The following is a 21,990-nucleotide window of genomic DNA, read 5'->3' on the forward strand; positions in this document are numbered from 1 at the left end:
CAAGAAAGCCTTTTTCTGCAATGTGTTAACATCTTGTTTCTCAGTCGTAATGATCAAACATAGCCAAAGTAGTCCTGCAAACATTTACATACATGGAACTCGTTTAACATATAGCTAAACTATTACACAAATACTTCCTGTATCAGGATTTTACACAATACAAAGTAAAATAAAGCTCCCCTGAAGTAGGCTGATGCTGAATAGGGAAAGAGGCAAACAAAATTTTTGTGTGTGGAACCACAATTTTCCTGTATGCCAATGCCAATGGCATCCTGGCCTGCATCAAGAACAGTGTGGCCAGCAGGAGCAGGGAGGTCATTCTGCCCCTCTACACTGCACTGGTTAGGCCACACCTCGAGTCCTGTGTCCAGTTCTGGGCCCCTCAGTTTAGGAAGGATGCTGACTTGCTGGAAGGTGTCCAGAGAAGGGCAACAAAGTTGGTGAGGGGTTTGGAACACAAGCCCTATGAGGAGAGGCTGAGGGAGCTGGGGCTGCTTAGCCTGGAGAGGAGGAGACTCAGGGGTGACCTTATTGCTCTCTACAACTACCTGAAGGGGGGTTCTAGACAGGCAGAGGTTGGTCTCTTCTCCCAGGCAGCCAGCACCAGAACAAGAGGACACAGTCTCAGGCTGCACCAGGGGAAGTTCAGGCTGGAGGTCAGGAGGAAGTTTTACACAGAGAGAGTGATTGCCCATTGGAATGGGCTGCCCGGGGAGGTGGTGGAATCGCCATCACTGGAGGTGTTCAGGAGGAGACTTGACAGGGTGCTTGGTGCCATGGGTTAGTTGATTAGGTGGTGTTGGATGATAGGTTGGACACGATGATCTTGAAGGTCTCTTCCAACCTGGTTTATTCTATTCTATTCTATTATAGCAATTAAATTCTAGTCTCAGTAATGGCACCAGATTTCAGAGTAGTGCTGTAGCTTTGACAAAGCTACAAAAACCTTGCTGAGGTCAGAGAGGTGTCAGGACACAAAATTCACTCGGTAAATCTTTCCTGCAGAGCACCAAGGATTTTGATGTGAACCTGTGCTATGACTATCACCATAGAACAATGACTGTCATTGTAATTGCTTAGTGAAATACATGTGTGGAGTCATCTGGAAATAAACGTTCAAAATAATATATTCATCACATAAGTAGGTAGTGCCAGTGATACTTAAATGTTTAGGTCATTTAGGGCATCATCTTGGGAATGCCTTCAAGCCATAGGAATAGCCTTTGAAAGCAATGACCAGGCATTGTATGGTGAAACCTGCTTTCTATTTTCTCCTTCAGATCTCCCTTTTATCATTCTACTCAGCCTGCTTACACAGACTCCTTTCTCATATGCTGGTGACTACAGATGATCCTGTCTAACTTGCCTCCCTACCAGTTTGTGACTTATTGACACACACGCCTAATTGCCCCCCTTCTCCCCTCCTCCCCCCATGACTTCGATGAACCAAACGTCTCTGAGACATTGTAATAGCTCGAGGGGGTGGGTGAGGCTGTGAGCAGGCACAGGGAGCTTTCAAGTCGATCCCCTCTGACCTTCTGCCCAGACTTCAAAGCCTGTTGGCTGGCTCCCTGCTGGAGGGAAGGGCATCTGTCATCCTGGGAATTGGTTTAGTAAGCACTTATTCTCCTGCACAAATTATGATGAGCTTTCATAAATGAGTTGCAAAGGTGCTTGGGTTCAGGAGAGTATTAAGCTCTTCAGGAGACTCACTTCAGCCAGAGTCCAGCATTTCTGGCCACCAGAGGATAATTCATAGAGTCATATAGGTTGGGAAAGACCTTTAATATCATAGAGTGTAACCATTAACCTAACGCTACCAAGTCCGCCAGTAGACCATGCCTCTAAGTGCTGTATCTATGCATCTCTTAAATAACCTCCAGGGATGGTGACTCAACCACTTCCAATGCTTGACAACCTTTCCAGTGAAGAAATTTTTCCTAGTATTCAATCTAAACCTCCCCTGGCAAAACTTGAGGCCATTGCCTTCTCTCCTATCACTTGCTCCCTGGCAGAAGAGACTGACACCACCTTGCTACAACCTCCTTTCACGTAGTTGTAGAGTGAGGAGGTCTCCCTTGAGTCTCCTTTTCTTCAGGCCAAACACCTCAGTTCCCTAAGCCCCTTCTCCTAAGGCTTTTACTCTAGACCCTTCGGCAGCTTTGTCCTCCTTCTCTGGAATCACTCCAGTCCCGCTGGAGAGCAGGCTGGTGATCGAGACCTGGCTTCACACTCGCAACAGCATATTCCTGCCCTCTGTTGGCTCCGCTGCCCGCTGGTGCGAGGCAGGGGGGACTGAGGCCTCACGCTTCCACGCGCGCGCTTCCCCACTTCCTCGGTGGGGAATGGCTGCGAGGGGACCAAGGCGCACGGGGCGGCCCGAGAAGCCTGTCCGGTCACGGCTGCTCGCCGGGAGAAAGGCGGGGCGGGCTGGCGGGAGCTACTCGCCCGCTCTCTGTGACCGCTGGGTGTCGCCCTCGCAGCGGGCACGGCGGCGGCGCCACCTCCGGGGCAGCCCAGCCTGGGGGCCGAGGCGTCGTTGGAGGCGGTGGGACTGTGCCGGCGGCCGAGGTACCGTTGGAAGCAGTAGGATTGTGCCGGGCCCGGAGCCCGGGGGGCAGCGTGTGCCGCGGGGGGAGCGAAGGTGAGGGGGGCGCCGCCGGCACGCGGGGCCCCCATGCCCGCGCCCTGAGCCCACCCGCCGGGGTTGCCTGTGGCTGTGGTGAGCCGGGGAGCGCGCCGGGGCGGGCGACGGCGGGCTGGGGCTGGGGGCGGAGGTAGGGGCCGGAGCGGTGCGGGGGCACTTGTGGCGGGGGACGGACAGGTGGTCACGGGAGGTGGCTGCGCTGTGGCGGGGCTGCGGCTGGATGCGGGCCCTGCAAAACCAGCGCGCAGTGCTCGAGTAACTCAAGTGTTTCCTTGTTACGTCCCCGGAGTAGGCTGCAGGGAGGGAGCCCCCCTCTTAGGCACACACACGAACTCTCTGGGCTGCTGCACGGATCCAGGACCTAGATACCTAGGGGGTTAACTGAAGGTTTAGGGGTGTGAGGAGTATCAACGCTCTTGTTCCCAACTTTTAAGGCCGCATCTGATGAGAAATGGAAATCTGGCTCAAAGTCATTCTTCCTGTGGTTGACATCACCTGAGAACTCCACTGAAAATATTTCCACTAGTTTGCTGCAAACATCTGCTTCCCCTGAGGTCTCAACGCCCTGTGAGTACGCACTGGCTGCTGGTAGAGCTTCTCTGCTTTTAGAAATCCATGGCTGTGGTGTGTACTTCTGCCGCGTTCATTTGATTGCAAGCATTAATGAAGGGCTTATCATGCCCTGGGGTGCTGTGGGTGTCACAGCATAGGCTGTGGACAGTGCTCTGGCTCTTTAAAAGGCATAATCAGTGTCTTATATTTTTATAATTATGTGTGAAGTGATTATCTGGGGGTTTGTTTGGTATTTCTGTCGTGCACATGACTGAAAGAACACGTTATCTGCTACTGAGTGCCTTTTAATTCACAGGGAAAACACTGAGAAGGGTAAAAGTATCTTACTGTCAAAGGCAAATCTTCCCTATAGCCTTCCAAAGCTATCCAAAAACAACCTCTTCCCACAAATCTTCCCTCTGCTAGTTGTTTAAATTAATGCCTTGCCAATGTTAAAGGAGCAATCTGTTGGGAAAATCACTGAATCTGTCTCTGTTCAAAGACGGGGAATGTGACAAAGACTGAATTCTTATGCAGCATGATCCAGATCCTCTAGTAGGAGTGAGTGTATGGCTTGTGCTGAGGAGAACGTTATTTGCCTCGCTTGCTTGCTTTCAACATGATATGTCCAGGTGTGCTGCTAGTTTCACAACAACTTATTTTGGCAGGTTCAAGTTCCAAGTGTTGCCTAATCTTTGGAAAACAGTGTTTCTGGAGATGTGTGGTGACCTGTAAGATCTGCAGCTGTGTTGCAGACCACAAGACGTGCTGTAATGACACTGAGAACTTCACAAAAATTTCTGATCAGAAAATTCCAGTTACATCCACTGCAAGCACCAAAACTACAGTTGGTTGGCTACATAAGGCATTAGGTACTTGCCTCTAGATTTCAGTGAGAGGTCTGAAAAAAAAAATCCTTATTTAGGTTTCATAGTTTCATAGTATCATAGTTTCATTCAGGGTTGGAAGGGACCACAAGGATCATCTAGTTCCAACCCCCCTGCCATGGGCAGGGACACCCCACACTAGACCAGGCTGGACAGAGCCTCATCCAGCCTGCTCTTAAACACCTCCAGGGACGGGGCCTCGACCACCTCCCTGGACAACCCATTCCAGGGTCTCACCACTCTCATGGTGAAGAACCTCCTCCTCACATCCAGCCTGAATCTCCCCACCTCCAGCTTCATTCCATTCCCCCTAGTCCTGTCACTACCTAAGATCCTGAGAAGTCCTTCCCCAGCCTTCCTGTAGGCCCCCTTCAGATACTGGAAGGCCACAATTAGGTCACCTCGGAGCCTTCTCTTCTGCAGACTGAACAGCCCCAACTCCTTCAGTCTGTCCTCATAGGAGAGGTGCTCCAGAGAGGTGCCTGTTATGTAGATGATACAGTCCTGCTTGTGACACAGAGGACCTATTAGTCTGTGAGAATGGGAGGGAATTCTGTAGTCTCATTGCTTCTCTCCCTGTTGTTTGAAAAGAAAATGCAATAAAATTCAGAATTGGCTCAAATGGGGCTCCAGTGTTTGCTAACATAATGTAGCTGCAGCAGCAGGCTTAGTGTCTTGCCCTTGCTGCCCCTTAGTCTTTAAATCTCTAAAGCAGCGCTAATAATATTTATCTGTTTCCACGGCTGGCGTAACAGTGAATATTTGTGAAGCACTTTTGGGTTCATAAATTAATTAAACCATCTGACAGCTGTGCTTTATTTATTCTCACCACTTTCAGATTTGCAGTTCCTCTTTTGTCCTCAACAATTGGGGCTTCCAGTGAACTTCCAGAGAGCTCACATTTCTGTCTTTTCTCAGAGCTATATCAGTGCAACGTTTCACTAGTGGAAGTATTTTATTTAAAACCACAAATGAGGTACCATATTCCACTGGCAAAATTGGCCTAGGGAGATACCTGTCAAAGGCATAAAAAAAATTATAATTGCTTTGGGCAAATAAAAAATTGAAATGAGTCATTTTAGCTCCTTTTATTTATTAAAGAGTGAAATATTTGAGTACTTCGGAATTGATCCATCCAAAAATAGAAGGTTTAGAGCTACTCTTTGGAAAGACCTCAGTTTGTAGCAGGGATTAGTTGGCAAGGGGCTCATTGTCTTCCTTGCCTCCTGTTCAGCTATTTTGAACCCCAAAATTTCCACAATAATTTCTGAGTAAAATTATAGCAAATATTTTTGCACACCATTGCTAGCTTGGGGACCCTTTAGAAAGACCTTAGTTATGTTGACATTGACTGCTCTCCCTGTTAGCAGCTGCTGCTGAATCCCAGGGAGGTGGTGGAGTCACCATCATGGGAGGTGTTCAGGAGGAGACTTGATGAGGTTTTTGGTGCCATGGGTTAGTTGTTTAGGTGGGCTGGATTTGTTGATGGGTTGGATGCAATGATCTTGAAGGTCTCTTCCAACCTGGTCTGGTTCCGTTCCATTCCATTCCATTCCATTCCATTCCATTCCATTCCATTCCATTCCATCCCATCCTATTCTGTTCTATTTTGTTTGTCACAGTATATTAATAGAAGTTGTGAGAGCTAAAAGAGAAATCCTGAACTCTCAGGTGCCTTGCTGTGATCTTTTACTGAATTCTGTGTAATGGCTTCTTTCTAAATGTTTTCTTTTCCTCTTGTCTCTGTTTGGTTTGTCTGGTGCTGCCATTAAAAAGTGAATAGAATAGAATTAACCAGGTTGGGAAAGACCTTCGAGATTGAGTCCAACCTATCACCCAACACCATCTAATCAGGTAAACCATGGCACCAAGCACCCCATCCAGTCTCTTCTTAAACACCTCCAGTGATGGCGACTCCACCACCTCCCTGGGCAGCCAATTCCAATGGCCAATCACTCTCTCTGTGAAGAATTTCTTCCTAACATCCAGCCTAAACCTCCCCTGGCACAGCTCGACAGTGTGAGAATGCTTGGCTTGTGAAAGCAGGTGTTGAAAAGTTAGGAAGAGTTGGAATGAACTTGTGAATTCGTGGCTTCTTGGATGCATAGCTTTCAAATGCATGTGTGTGTTGGGATTTTCTCCTTGTGTTGCTTCCCTGGAGGACGTGGTTGTGCATGGCATAGCGATGCTTGGTATCTAAGGTGGTGCTAGATGCACCACACAAGTGTTTTTCTTGTTTTCCAGAGAATCCTTGAGGTGTGGTTGCAGATGTGCAGGTCTTGATGGTGAAGTAGGGAAGAATATTGTTGATGTGCAGTAGTTTGATGCCAGTGAAAGAACGGTATAAAAACCCAGGATGAAATGAGTGTCTATTTAGGATGTTGTTTGGAGGAGCCTGTGAGAAATGAAGCATTAAGGCTGCACAGGACTTTGAGGTTAAAAGAAATCTATCACATTACCTCTAATAGTTAATCTGGGATATTGAAAGAGAAAAATGTCCTGTAAAAATAGTCCTATTGTGATAAATGAGTCTCTGTTGGGTGGCTGAACCAATACAGTACAACAGCTTGAATTCTTGTGTTAGCCGGTTGTGGACAGGCTGTCTTGGTAGCCTGAGTGATGTACTTCTGATGCAATACTGAGTGCATAGCTGGCTCTCAGTATGGTGCTGGACTGTAGAGTGCTGGCTTGTTCTTGCAGAATTTTGCCTTTGATCCTTTGGCAGTGGATCTGCCATGTGTGGCATGAAATTCAAGATCTTTGTAATCAACAGGAAGACTGTCTTACTGCCAGCACACATTTCTGCATGCCTGCTCCTCTGTGGCTCTCTCCTTCCCATTCCCCAGAGCCTCTGCTTGTCCTTCAAGCCCTAGGTGTGTCTCAGGCAATCCATGGCCATGGGGGAAGTGGGTTGTGATTGGGGATGGGATTTTGGCACATCCGTAGGAAGTGGTGGATGGAAAGATCTGGTGTGGATGCCAGGTGGAGGATACTGGGGCTGTGGGGTAGCTAGAGCATAATGTGCTGAGCTTTGTCCACCCTAAATGGGTTTGCCCTAATCCTGAGGAAAAACTTATTTGGCTCTGTGTCTCAAAAGCTTTTTTTGTCTTATGTTGTGATCAAAACCATATTTGGAGTACTCTTAAAATCACAAAGCTTTACCTTCTTCAAATCCTGGTTTAGAACAAGCTTCTTCTGATAGAAAGGGAAAGTAAGGGATAGACTTTCTCATGACTTGCCTCCTTACCTACCTAAACACCATGCATTTTTGTGAAGCGAGCTACTGAAGCCACCACCATCTGGCATGGTGCTGGACAAAAGTATTTTCATTTGCTTTATGGAAATGAATTCCATAAGGATGTGCCTCTTCATTGTGCCCAGGTTGCCTTTGGATCATTTTTTGTTCTCCAGTTTGAGATGGCCCTTGCTTTAAGCCAGTCAGGAATACTTTCTATTGCTTTTAACAGCATCTGCATTTGTGATAGCTTAGCAAGACCTGTTGCTGGGCTATTTATATTGTGCTGATGCACTTCTGAGTCAAAAAGTCCCTGAATTGTCTCAGATGGGTCAGTCATTGAAGAAGGCACTTATAATTTTAAAAACACCCTTAATGTATGGTAATCATATACCAGCTCAATATTTGAGTGACACTTTGTGATGCCAGTGAGTGGTTTTAGGTATGGTTTACTCTTATTGAGAGCTTGTTGTCCATATGTGTGCTACAGTTGCAGAAACTGCAGCTGGTTCAGAGCTTTGGGCAGGATGTGATGCTTTCACCATATCACTGCTGCCTCAAATAATCACACTAATTAATCTGCAAGACATACACATTGCTTATCAGTTCATTAGTATATTCTAAAGCTTACATATGAGTAATTTTGCTTCATTTTCTACTCTGATCACTTTTGTTGTTAGACTGTGTCTGGCTAAAGTCTTTTGAGAGGATTTAGGGATGGGGAAAATGGGGGTTGTCTGTCTTTTGACTGGAATTATCTGCCTGCCATCTGCAGTCTTTCATTGACATTATTGTTCTGGTTCAACTCCAGATTTTGAAAGTGCAGCACTTTCTTATCATTTTATCTTTTCCAGACTATACAGCAGCTTCCTTTGCAAGAATGGATTTTTTTCCTTAGCTTTTCATAGCTTCTGTGTAAAGTCAGGCCCTGCTCTTTCAATATGCCTTTTTTTTTCCCCCTCTAAGTATTATTGATCTTCCTCCTTTGTTATACTGTGATGTAAGTTCAGGCTTTGACTAGCCTCCAAGATCTAAAATTTATATGCACAGAAGCACAACTTTGGATACACTATTAGCAACAGTCTTCAGTGGTATGTTTGTTTTTTCACTGAAGAGTGCTGGGTGATGGAGTTGCAGGCAGATGTCACACTAGATGCTTGTTTTCTTCATTTCAGAACCTGAAGGTAGTTAGAATAAGAGTATATGTTATGCCTCAGCTTGTTTCACTTTCTAGTTTTGGTGTGCTCTTGTATGGTGCCCTACAGGTAAATATGAGTCTCTGCCCAAAAAAAATGGTAGCATGAAAAAAAAGCCCAGGGGCAAGATGTAGTTGGAAGTAATTTTTCCTCCTGCCCCTGTGTTACGCTGTCTGCAATATCCACTTTCCCACGGGCTTAGCCTCCCTTAGACATCCTGAAATCCAGCCTCTGGACTTGTCAGAATTCTGTCAGATGGGCCCTCAGAAAAGAGATTGTGGAGCATCACATCCCAGCCCTCTTCCAACCTGGTTTGTTATTCTGTTAGTAGTACTGATCACCGCACTTCGAAGAGAAAAAACACAAAACAAAATCCAACATATTTTAAAGGTTTGTTTGTTTTCCTTCTCATAATTTGAAATTAATAATCTCTGACTAAACTGAAGCAAGTATTGAGCAACTCATTGGGCTGGGATGTAAAGCCAGTTTAACCTGGGTGCACTTTAAATGTTTCCCATAGATAGAATAGAATAGACCAGGTTGGAAGAGACCTCCAAGATCATCGTGTCCAACCTAACATCCAACACCACCCAACCAAGTAAACCATGCAACCAAGCACCCCATCAAGTCTCCTCCTGAACACCTCCAGTGATGGTGACTCCACCACCTCCTCGGGCAGCCCATTCCAATGGGCAATCACTCTCTGTGTGTAGAACTTCCTCCTAACCTCCACCCTAAAACTCCCCTGTTGCAGCCTGAGACTGTGTCCTCTTGTTCTGGTACTGGTAGCCTGGGAGAAGAGACCAACCTCTGCCTGTCTACAACCCCCCTTAATGTAGTTTTAGAGAGCAATAAGGTCACCCCTGAGCCTCCTCTTCTCCAGGCTAAGCAACCTCAGAACAAAAGCATCAGTGAAATGGAGATCCTGCTCCATCTTTACTCTGTAGTTCTCTTGAAACACAAAGTTACTCTGCCTTGGTGGAACGAAACCTCAAAAGGCACTTTTCAAGTAAGCTGAGCCACAGGAGGATTAGCAGAGTGGAGTGATACTATAATGGAATTTCTCAGCATGCTATTAAATGTGTGCTACAGTGTACCACGTTAGGACGATGAACTTTCCTGTCATTCTAGGGAGCTACATGCTGTCATCCTCCCCAAAACACTAAGATTTTGAAATGCATTAACCATACAGACAGTGTCTCTGTCTGATTGTTACTAATACAGTCACAATTTTAACATAGCAGGCAAGCATCTGTTGTATGTCATTTTGATTTGTAAAAGACCCAAACAAACCCTCACTTAATTAGTTCTCATGCTTTGGATTTTGAGTGTCAGTATTCACTCCTCTTCTAACAGAGACGTTTCTTGTGGTTCCTGTGTCTTAAACTTACTAACTTCTCCAAATAGACATGATCTTTCAAGAAAAACAGGATAGGGCAAAAGCATAATGCAGAAGGTAGCAGGTTCTGCTGAGCAGCATTAAAGAATGCACTGTTCTTCTGGGCTGTAAATGGGATTTTCAGCCCTTGCTTAATTAAAGAGTAAAATTCTCTTAAAGTAATTGCTCTTAACAAAATCATGGTGGGGCTTACTTGGAAAAAAAAAAATAACATTGCCCACAGAAAGCTAATTACCAACAATTTGTGTGTAGCAGAATTAGAATCACTTGCTGCGTTAAACCTCAGAAGGTTGGACCTGAAAAACAACACTTTCAAGTAGTCATTGCATTATTAGATAGTTTAAGGATGGAATGCCTATTATCCTGGGCTTTTTAGAAAGTGATTTTCATGCTGTGTTTTATAACAGTAATGCTGGATCAAACTTGATTTCCCTGCTTGTGTGACTGATCTCATTTAATTCCATGACTCTTCATGTGCATAAGATTCAAAGAGTGTGGCTTTGTATGAAAAACACCTGCCCAGAGGGAGCTGTAGGAGGGTTACACCTTGCACTTCATATAAAAAAGTACCTAAGTAACAAACCAGACACACACACACACAAAAGACAAACCAGTGCCTACATTTCCTTGTCTCATTGTATAATGATTTTCAGTGAAGTTTCATATTCCATGAAATCAAATCTGTAGAGCAGATGATATGATATTGGAGGGTTTCTATAATTCAGCACACAGGTCAGTGCTGTTGAAACAACAGGCCGAGTGTTTCGAGGTGCAGATTAGGCTGACTAAAATAACATGTGTTGCAAAAGAAGCTGCAGTGCATTTTTAAGAGAGAATGTTCAGCAGAGAGATTACTTGTCAGCTCTGCCTGGTGTGTTACAATCACGGGAGCAGGTAACAAGATAAAGGAAATCTCGGCTTGCTCTCTCTTTACAAATTTGGCCTTTCTGGAGGGGCTGGAAAGCAAGGACACAACTATGTAATATTCTTGCCTTGTTTTCTTCCCTTCCTTTCTGCTCTCTTGTCTTGAGCCCAAAATAAATGAGAAGACTAACTCTAAGTAAGAAAATGACAGTAGAGCAAGTCCTCCTCTTCCTTATTGTTTTCTTTCTGTTTTGTACATTATTGAGAACCGATGGTTGAGTGGCAGCACGGCACAGCTCTCCTGATAAGGTATGAGCCAGTCCTGTAGTGCCAACACAAAAAAACACCTGTGCTGTAACACTTCCTTAGTCATCTGGCATTAGCCTCAAGTCCAACAAGAGGAGACTCAGGGGTGACCTTATCACTCTCTACAACTACCTGAAGGGAGGATGTAGACAGGCGGAGGTTGGTCTCTTCTCCCAGGCAACCAGCACCAGAACAAGAGGACACAGTCTCAAGCTGCACCAGGGGAGGTTTAGGCTGGAGGTTAGGAAGAAGTTCTATACAGAGAGAGTGATTGCCCATTGGAATGGGCTGCCTGGGGAGGTGGTGGAGTGACCATCACTGGAATTGTTCAGGAGAAGACTTGATAGGGTGCTTGGTTGCATGATTTAGTTGGTCGGGTGGTGCTGGATGATGGGTTGGACACGATGATCGTGAAGGTCTCTTCCAACCTATTCTATTCTATTCTATTCTATTCTATTCTATTCTATTCTATTCTATTCTATTCTATTCTAACATTGTTCACAGGTGACGTTTGATCTTGTCTGGGCTGAAATGCCAATACGAGTTTTAGCCATAGTAGGCCACTCCTGTTTTAAGGTAATAAAGATGTCCTCAACCTTTTCTCCACTTCATTTTCCCATGCAAAATCCCTGTTCATCTTACAAAAGCTTCCCTGTATTGTTCCTCACCTTTGTCTTCTCCCCTCTTTTGTCCTAGACCACTCTTGTATCCTTGATCTGAGAATCATCTGGTTTTCTCTGGTCTTTTCCTCACCTCATAAAAATCTCCTGTTGTTTTGCTGGCTGTGCTTCTGACAGTGGTTAATGAGTGCTGAGTCACCACTTTGAACCCAGACACAAGCTATGTAGAGAGTGAAAGGTAGTTTAACAAACCTTTAAAAAAGCATTTGTGAGAGTGAGGATTTGTCTTTCTCTGTCTCATACCCTTCCAGGTGCTGTTTACCAGACTGGTTGTTGTAACATTTTGTCTGAGGCCTATGTTCAGGGTGTCTTCCTCATCCTGTCTTCTAGCCTTTCTCTGTCTGAGTTTGCAATCTCATTTTTTTCTGCTTTCACATCAGCTTTAGTAATGTTTGAGTCTTGGTGCATATTTTTCCATCTCTGGTCTCTTTCAACTGTCTGCTCCAGCAGCTCATGGCTTTTTTGGTTGCTTTTTTCAGCTTTGTTAGCCTTAGCAGTGCAGTGTTCTGTTTTGCGGTGCTGGTCTACTACGTTTCTTTGTAGGAGTGATGGTGAGGGACTATCATTTCTAGCTTAGCAGACAGGAATTGCTACCTCCCTGAGATTGTTGTTAGTAGTGTTTTGGATTCCCCACCCATATGTTATAAAAGTGAAAATGGGGTCTCTCTGGAAAGAGTGTCCTGAAATATGAGGCACGGGGTACTGACCTTCACAAAGACAGGGAAGCAGGAGGGAAATCTTGTCTGTTTCTGGGAACATGGTCCAGGAACATGATATCCCTGTACCATGAGCTTGCCCTTCTGTATTATTCCATTATCAGTTTTGTTTTGTTTTTTTTCTTCATCTTTCCATCCAGGACCTGGGCTGCCTTTGTAGGTAGATAATGTGAGTATTCTCTGTGTGGTTAACATTATCTTGCACGAGCTGGCCTCACGTAAAGTATGTAAGGAGACTGAGATGTGCTTAAACTTTAAAATATTTATTAACTATGAAGCAGGTAAGCTAAATTGCACAGTCCTTTTAAGCACGAAAAATAAGGCCAAAGCATCTGGTTTTGACTGTAGAGAAATTAGAAACAGAGAAGCTGAAATGGGTCTAACAAATTTGTCCTCAAGCTTCTGGAAGTGGTTGATCAGGGGGTGCTTGCATTCAGGGATCCTGGCTTTAAGAGGGTGCCAAGCGGGTTCTGCACATTGGCCACAACAACCCCATGCAGAGCTACAGACTGGGGTCAGAGTGGCTGGAGAGCAGCCAGGTGGAGAGGGACCTGGGGGTACTGGTTGATGGTAGGCTGAACATGAGCCTGCAGTGTGTCCAGGCAGCCAAGAGGGCCAATGGCATCCTGGCCTGCATCAGGAACAGTGTGGCCAGCAGGAGCAGGGAGGTCATTCTGCCCCTGCACTGGTTAGGCCGCACCTTGAGTCCTGTGTCCAGTTCTGGGCCCCTCAGTTTAGGAAGGATGTTGACTTGCTGGAACGAGTCCAGAGAAGGGCAACAAAGTTGGTGAGGGGTTTGGAACACAAGCCCTATGAGGAAAGACTGAGGGAGCTGGGGTTGCTTAGCCTGGAGAAGAGGAGACTCAGGGGTGACCTTATCACTCTCTACAACTACCTGAAGGGGGGTTGTAGACAGGCAGCTGTTGGTCTCTTCTCCGAGGCAGCCAGTACCAGAAGAAGAGGACACAGTCTCAGACTGCGCCAGGGGAGGTTCAGGTTGGATGTTAGGAAGAAGTTCTATACAGAGAGAGTGATTGCCCATTGGAATGGGCTGCCTGGGGAGGTGGTGGAGTCACCATCACTGGAGGTGTTCAGGAGGAGACTTGATGGGGTGCCTGGTGCCATGGTTTAGTTGTTTAGGTGGGTTGGATTGGTTGATGGGTTGGACGCGATGATCTTGAAGGTCTCTTCCATCCTGGTTTGGTTTATTCTATTCTAGATAAAGTTTATTCTCTTCTAAATAGTAAGGCTTTTTCAGATTTTACCTCCTTCCAAGCTGTGGGAAACCTCCACAAGCACTGAGAGGCTGAGCCTCTTTAAGTGCAGCTTCAGTTCCCAGAGAAATGGTTTCTGTGTCAGGGCTGCAGGGCCCATAGGCACACAGCAAAGGTGAGGGAACAGAGAGCAGTGAAAGGAAGTAGGGGCATTTGTGTTTCCTTTACACTCTCAGCTCCCTGTACTTGACACAAGTACAAATATTTCTGGACGATGAACCTGTGACTTCCTGTGCGTAGCCATGAGTGCAGTCTTCCATGGGAGCTGAAGTGCTGTCCTGCAAGATTAGCAGCTTTCAGGAGATGCAGTCTCTGTAGCTTAGACTCTTTAATCATCTAAAATGATGTTAATGCTGTTCATTTTTATCTGTGTGAAGAGCCTTGTGGTATGGGAAATTTTCATTTTACCTGTTTGGGTCTCACATTTCGCTGCAGCAGATGGCATGCACCTGATGAATGCCCTCTGGAAAGAGAGTAAATGTAGCAAGGATAAACCCTAACCAGTTGGTATTTTCTTAGGTCTTTTGTAACATCAAAGCACCCTTGTGCAGCGCTCATTATAGTCACTTGATGCAAGATCCAAGGTTTTGTGATACCCACTTTCTTCTGTTGTTTCTATGCTTGTACAGCTGGCAAGATTCTCAAGAGATATATGTAAGAGCTAAGTGATATTCAAGGCAAGTCATGTTAATTGAGTTGCAGCAGCCTGCACTGAGAGAAGTTAGATAAGATTAACTTCAGTTACTTGGCCTGAAAGTAATTTGTGTCGACACATAGCTTGCTTTAATTAATTATTTGAGATTCTAATTTACCATATAAGTAAGGACAGGAAATATGATTTTGTTTATTTTGAGCTTGGTGTGGTGGCATTCCTCATGAGTCAAATGCTGAGCTGAAGCCACTGGATCATTGCTCTGCGTGGCCTTACTGTAATAGATGTTTGAGGAACTGGGCTGTTTGATGGGTTGGAACAAAAGAACCATTGGATAGGGAACCATAAGTCAGGCTTTTGTTACCTCACTGATATTCCTACCCTTGGACTCAAAACTACAAATCCAGGTCTAACCCTACTTAGTTTATCATGGTCATGGCACTCACTGTTAGGTCCTTCAGGTTGGTGTGTTAAAAACCTCACTGACACAATGAATATGGCAAAGGAACAAGATCATGGAGTTTTAGACTACTGTCCCTGTTCTTGAATACCTGTGTTTATTTTACATCTGGTAAAGTAGGATAGAATAGAATAGAATAAAATAGAACAGGTTGGAAGAGACCTTCAAGATCACCGCGTCCAACCTATCATCCAACACCACCTAATCAACTAAACCATGCAACCAAGCACCCCACGAAGTCTTCTCCTGAGCACCTCCAATGATGGTGACTCCACCACCTCCCTGGGCAGCCTATTCCAATGGGCAATCACTCTCTCTGTATAGAACTTCTTCCTAACATCTAGACTGAACATCCCCTGGTGCAGCTTGAGACTGTGACCTCTTGTTCTGGTGCTGGTTGCCTGGGAGAAAAGACCAGCCCCTGCCTGTCTACAACCTCCCTTCAGGTAGTTGTAGAGAGCAATAAGGTCTCCCCTGAGCCTCCTCCTCTCCAGGCTAAGCAACCCCAGCTCCCTCAGTCTCTCCTCATAGGGCTTGTGCTCCAAACCCCTAACCAACCTTGTTGCCCTTCTCTGGACATGTTCCAGCAAGTCAACATCCTTCCTAAACTGAGGGGCCCAGAACTAAGTACCAACAAGAACATTGTGCAAGACAAATCTAAGCATTATGGCATTGCATCCTTGGATATGAACAATTCATGAAGAAAATGAACTTTGATATGCCTACTAGAATTATCAGTTTAGTTGTATTTGCTGTAGAGAAATTGCCTTTCTCTGGTTTGGATTGGATAACCTCAGATGCCTGTGGAGAAGAACGTTGCTGCTGTACCATTTTTCCCATCAGCAGTTAAACAGTTCAGGATGAATAGAGGGAATGGAGTGGTTCGGGTTACGTGCATGGAACACTCTGGTCTGGTGGTTATGTCTTTGTTTTGTCATGAGACTGAATGCTTGATTACATCTTTACAAATGTATGATTTTCAGTGTAACTACCCAGTTGATTCATCTTGATGTGCTTAACTGAAACTAATAAATCTGTATTGTGTAAGTGACTATGTTTTAGATGGATCAGGTCAGGTTCAGGATCCCGGTCAGGTTCTTATTTTTTAAGGGCAGCAAAGTTGGTGAGGGGTTTGGAACACAAGCCCTATGAGGAGAGGCTGAGGGAGCTGGGGTTGCTTAGCCTGGAGAGGAGGAGACTCAGGGGTGACCTTATTGCTCTCTACAACTACCTGAAGGGAGGTTGTAGACAGGCAGATGTTGGTCTCTTCTCCCAGGCAGCCAGCACCAGAACAAGAGGACACAGTCTCAGGCTGCATCAGGGGAGGTTCAGGCTGGATGTTAGGAAGAAGTTCTATACAGAGAGAGTGATTGCCCATTGGAATGGGCTGCCTGGGGAGGTGGTGGAGTCACCATCATTGGAGGTGCTCAGGAGGAGACTTGATGGGGTGCTTGGTGCCATGGGTTAGTTGTTTAGGTGGGTTGGATTGGTTGATGGGTTGGACACGATGATCTTGAAGGTCTCTTCCGGTCTGGTCCATTCCATTCCATTCCATTCCATTCCATTCCATTCTATCACAGAGGCACAGAGTCATTGGGGTTGGTAGGGACCTCTGGAGGTGATCTGGTCCAACCCCCTGCTTGGGCAGGGCCACCTAGAGCTAGTTGCCTGGGTTACTTGGTTTCTTTGCAGTGTTTTGTGTTGTTGTTACAGAACATTCTAACATTTAGATATTTATCTTAAAAGGAATTTGTGCAGCTGTATCTTACAGCCCTGTAGCACTTTAAAAGGTTATTTTAACCTCTTTTTAGTTGAGAAGTCATTGCAAGTTTTGCAATAAGCAGTGCTCCATTGGACAAGATCATATGCCATTTTTGGTACTGAACAGTCATAAACACTGCATGGCTTGATTTAGCAGTCTTGGTTCTTAAGCATGGGTGATAACGATGGAGGTGGAGGGGAGTTGGGGAGAGATTTGTATCGAGCAGTAATTCTACATGGGCTGCCCGGGGAGGTGGTGGAGTCACCATCATTGGAGGTGTTTAGGAGGAGGCGTGATAGGGTTGCATGGGTTAGTTGATTAGGTGGTGTTGGATGATAGGTTGGACACGATGATCTTGAAGGTCCTCTTCCAACCTGGTTTATTCTAATTCTAATACAGGCAATGTATGTTTTTCACAGTTTAGGATGTTTCTTAATACTTGGTATCTGGAATATTTGAATGTGGAGGAGATAGAAAGGATTGAGACCTTGGCCAAGAATTTCAGTTTTGCTGATCCCATGCGGAAGGTGTAGCAAGAGTGGGCATGGTGTGGGATAGGTGTGTGCGGCCAAAGGCCTCTTGCAGATACTTCTTTGAACTCCACACTGGGACTGTCTTCAGAAATAAGTGTGTGTTGCATAAAATAAACCTAGTCCTGGACTCTCAGATTGTAACATCAGCAAATGTGTCCTGAGAAGATCTCATACCAAACACTGCTGCTGCCGTTGTTGTTGGAGATTTGATGGGGTGCTTGGTGCCATGGGTTAGTTGTTTAGGTTGGTTGGATTGGTTGATGGGTTGGACACGATGATCTTGGAGGTCTCTTCCAACCCGGTTTGGTTTATTCTAAATACCCCCAGAGGTTTTTAATTCGGTCTGTCCCAGCACATGCCTTTTCTCAAGCGTATTCCCCCCCTTCCAAAATCTGCATTTGTAAAGATCCTACTTGCATGTCAGCACATGTCTTTAGAGCTGCCAAGGGGTATTTTTAATGAGAATAGCTTTAGAATTCCTGGCTTGATTTATGAAGAAAAGAGGGGGGAAAAAAGTCGCAGAAACAGTATCCTCTTACCTATTAAAGTGTTTGCCTTGTGCTTAATGGTGAGATCAGCTTAACTTCTGCAGATGCAAATTGAATAACCAAATGTGTACCTGCTTTCCACTCGGAAATGTACACTCTTTCTCTGCTTAAATGCAATACAATTCCAGAGAGAGGGAAGTGGGAAAGTAAAGGATTAGAGGTCTTTGTTCCAAATTGTGGAAGAAATAATCATCTAGGATTTCAGCACTGTGTGTTGCCAGCAAAATTTTCCTGTAACTTGTCTCCGAGTGATAAAGATGAAAATATTTTTAGTTTGCTGCACTGTTCCAAGGAGGTTTTGGTAACTTGTACAAAGTGAGATCAACAAGGCAGCAGTTCTTTCCTTTTAGTTCCCCTTCATCAACCCAGCTGTGTGATGTATGCATTTCATTTGTTTGGTTGGGTTTTTTTTTTAAGCCAGGTTTTACACTGCAGCCGTAGAAGTAAGGCAAGTGCCATAATTCTGCGTTATTTGTACCCAGACATTCATAATAGTAATTTTGTGTTTAGTAAAGCACTTCAGCCCATGCTGAGGACACCAATTACAATGTGTGCCCTGAGTCTTTTCTGCATCTACAGTGCCCTTCAGAAAGTGCCAAACTTGTTCTCCTTTATGCTGCAGCCAGGCAGTAGACAGCATTTCTCACTATTTGGTAACACCTCTCTCTCCTTCCCCTCCTCCAAAACAAAAAGCCCAAACCAACTTGACTCCCAGCATTCCTCTCGTGTCTTACAAATTCTTGTTTGAATCCTTGGCAAGAAGCTGGCTCTGTTCCCCACCACTAGCCAGTCTGCCTATGCTATCTTGTATGCCTGTTTCTTCCAGCGCTTAACTCCTGTAGTCGAGTACTGGAGGAGGCGGTACTGTGGTTTTAAACACCCTGAATACAAGCCCTGTGGTTCGTTAGCATCAGCAAGTAGGATGGAATGCAGAGGCACGGGGTGCTGCTGGATACTTCAGTTTTGTGTGGCTCTTATTTTAAAAGGAAAGAATGCTGTGGTGTAAACCTTAAAGACGTCATCGTGTGTGTGTTATACTCAGTGGGAGACGTGCCTCGTGTGGTGAGCGGGGCAAGCAGTGACTGGTCAGGGCTCTGCCGAGGTAAGAGTGTGCTTTTGTGTGGAAGCTGTGACCTGGAACCCAAGAGCAGGCTCGCACCATCGGGAACGACGGTTGACTAATTCTGGCAGTTCCTTCCTGCTCTACGATTTGCTTCTCGGTTTTAGTGTTAAATTAACTCCTTCGAGGCACACATGTTCCTTAGGGCTTTTGTTGCACTCCCAAGCCGACGCTTTCATCGGAACCAGGATCGCTTTCTGTGTGCCCGTTTGTTTTGCTGTATTCTGCTGCAGGATTTCACACTGCACATAAACGTGGGAAAAACAATGTTTCAGGATTTGTGTTTCTTTGTGTTAATACCTCTTGCTGTAGAACTATGCCAAGGGGTTGTTAGATCTCTGCAAAGTTTCTTTGCAACAGTACTAATGATGGTCAGTTCAAAACAGTTTAAATCCAGGGAAGAGAATAGTAATGAGATTTTGTGCCTCATGAGGCCTGTGGAGGTGGTCTGCCTGGACTTCAGCAAGGCCTTTGACACCATCCCCCACAGCAAACTGCTATCTAAGCTGTCAGCTTGTGGCTTGGACCACTACACTCTGTGCTGGGTTAGGAACTGGCTGGAGGGCTGAGCCCAGAGAGTGGTGGTGAATGGTGCCACATCCAGCTGGCAGCCAGTCACCAGTGGTGTCCCCCCAGGGATCAGTGCTGGGCCCTGTGCTCTTTAACATCTTCATTGATGATCTGGATGAGGGGATTGAGTCAGTCATCAGCAAGTTTGCAGATGACACCAAGTTAGGAGCAGATGTTAGTCATTTAGAGGGTGGAAAGGCTCTGCAGAGGGACCTCGACCGACTGGACAGATGGGCAGAGTCCAATGGGATGGCATTCAACAAGTCCAAGTGCCGAGTGCTGCACTTTGGCCACAACAGCCCCATGCAGAGCTACAGGCTGGGGTCAGAGTGGCTGGAGAGCTGCCAAACAGAGAGGGACCTGGGGGTGCTGATTGACAGCCATCTAAACATGAGCCAGCAGTGTGCCCAGGTGGCCAAGAGGGCCAATGGCATCCTGGCCTGCATTAGGAATAGTGTGGCCAGCAGGAGCAGGGAAGTAATTGTGCCCCTGTACTCCACACTGGTTAGGCCACACCTTGAGTCCTGTGTCCAGTTCTGGGCCCCTCAGTTTAAGAAAGACATCGAAACACTTGAACGTGTCCAGAGAAGGGCAACAAGGCTGGGGAGAGGCCTTGAGCACAAGCCCTATGAGGAGAGGCTGAGGGAGCTGGGATTGTTTAGCCTGGAGAAGAGGAGGCTCAGGGGTGACCTCCTTGCCCTCTACAACTACCTGAAGGGTGGTTGTAGCTGGGAAGAGGTTGGTCTCTTCTCCCAGGCAACCAGCAGCAGAACAAGAGGACACAGTCTCAAGCTGTGCCAAGGGAGGTTTAGACTCGAGGTGAGGAGAAATTCTTCACGGAGCGAGTCATTCATCATTGGAATGTGCTGCCCAGGGAGGTGGTGGAGTCACTGTCCCTGGAGGGGTTCAAGAGGGGATTGGACGTGGCACTTGGTGCCATGGTCTAGTCATGGGGTCTGTGTTGATAGGTTGGACTCGATGATCCTTGAGGTCTCTTCCAACCTTAGTTATACTGTGATACTGTGATGATCCTGAGCACATCTCTCTCTGAAAGTGCAGAGAGGATATTTGAGAGAAGACTGGCACTCTGTTGCAAAGGTTGCCCAGATGCCAGGTCCAATACTCAATTAAGAAATTTCTTGCTGCTGTTGGTTCTGCAGACTTGACTTCAATCTCTTAATTGGTTTTTGTAAGCTTTGAATCAGAGCAAGCAAGAGCTGTATTCTCAGAGTAATAATGGTAAAACATCCTGAAGCTTCTGAAGCAAATTGCTGCTCATCCTAGCAGGTCTATTAGTAAAGCAACGTGCAGTCTGGCAAGGAGGAAACTTTTCTGGTAGAACTTTTCCAGTGCAGATAGTCTCCACATCTAGTTAATATGAAATCTCAAGTGTCATATAAGATAGCCAGTTGCTGAGAGCAGCTGCTTCAGAATCTGCCCAGCCAACATTGGAGTGATAGATCTTGGTGCACAGTGCCTTTCTTCTGGTTTCCCCTTGGTAAGGAAACACCAGGGAAGTGGAGAGACCCACCTGGAGCTGGCAGCTCTTGTGGGACAGGCTGAAGAGGTGTGGGCATTGCCAGGGCAAGGGTGGCCACACCCACTCCTTTCAAAAGCCCTCAAGGATTGAGCTGGCAAACAGGGGGTGGGACCTCAGCCGGGATGTGACTGGGCTTGGTGCAGCAGTTCATGCAGAAGTACATACAGGGAGGGGACTGAAGCTTGGTGAGCTCAACCAGGGAGTGATGTATCCACCTGGCAGAAGGCCATGGCATCCCTGTGATCTGCACTCACCAGGTCTGATGTACCTTCACAGATGGAGCTCTGGTGGGAACATGTTGCCATCCAGATGTTGGGCTGTAGAGTGTGCCCCACTCTTATGCCAATGTCAAATGGCAGCAGTGAGCACATCTGTCAGAGGTGTGACCAGGTAGAGGAGCTCTTTACCTTAGCATTGGAGCTCCAAGAGGAAGTAGGTAGGTTGAAGAACAACAGGGAGTGTTAGAGATGACGGGAACGGAGACAGGGACAACAGCACTCAATATGAGTGATAGAAATCATCCACCTTTATTGTTCCATCCTTCATTATTTGTAGTCTTATCTTATGCATAGTTAATTCTATTCTAATTGAACACATACTACTGGTTTATCTCTAAAAAGTTACATCATTATTTCACTACTCTGTGGTTTTTTCTTCTCAGTCTAATTGCTCTTCTTTCCCAGATCTCGCCTCCTCCTTATCTTGTTTGTCTCTTCTCAGGGGCAGCTTGACCTTAGCATACCAGGCAATCAGCACTTTTCCACAACTCCTACTCCATTGCTATATTTTCAACAGAAAATCCTTCAAGGCCTAAATTGCACAGGTGTTCCTGGGACTCATGGCCTTTTTCCTTAAGCCAGTCCTCAACAGAGAGAGACTCCTGGAGGCACACCTTGCCCTCCCTGAAACAAACCCAACAGGCAGACAGAGCTCACAATATGGAGAGCTCCCTGTCCTCCATCTGCTTGGTTAAACATGGTGACTTAGAGGACAGCGAGCAATGCCAACATGCTCCTGTGTGGTACAACAGGAACTGCAGGTGTGGGTGT

The 21,990-nt window shown here is 45.9% G+C and overlaps 1 long non-coding RNA gene across 1 annotated transcript in view; it reads left to right on the plus strand.

Moving 5' to 3' along the window:
* The first annotated feature begins 2,523 nt into the window (after nucleotides 1-2,523).
* The window catches only part of LOC137446703 (uncharacterized), a 76,216-nt gene continuing 56,749 nt past the window's right edge, over nucleotides 2,524-21,990 (plus strand). Inside the window, exons 1-2 of the long non-coding RNA XR_010988696.1 lie at nucleotides 2,524-2,644; nucleotides 3,082-3,214. This is a non-coding gene — a long non-coding RNA (uncharacterized lncRNA). The remainder of the gene's footprint in view (nucleotides 2,645-3,081; nucleotides 3,215-21,990) is intronic.

This window comes from Melanerpes formicivorus, unplaced genomic scaffold, assembly GCF_026170545.1.
Source record: "Melanerpes formicivorus ecotype bairdi unplaced genomic scaffold, bMelFor1.0.p_v2 SCAF_2, whole genome shotgun sequence".
NCBI classification, from domain to species: Eukaryota; Metazoa; Chordata; class Aves; order Piciformes; family Picidae; genus Melanerpes; species Melanerpes formicivorus.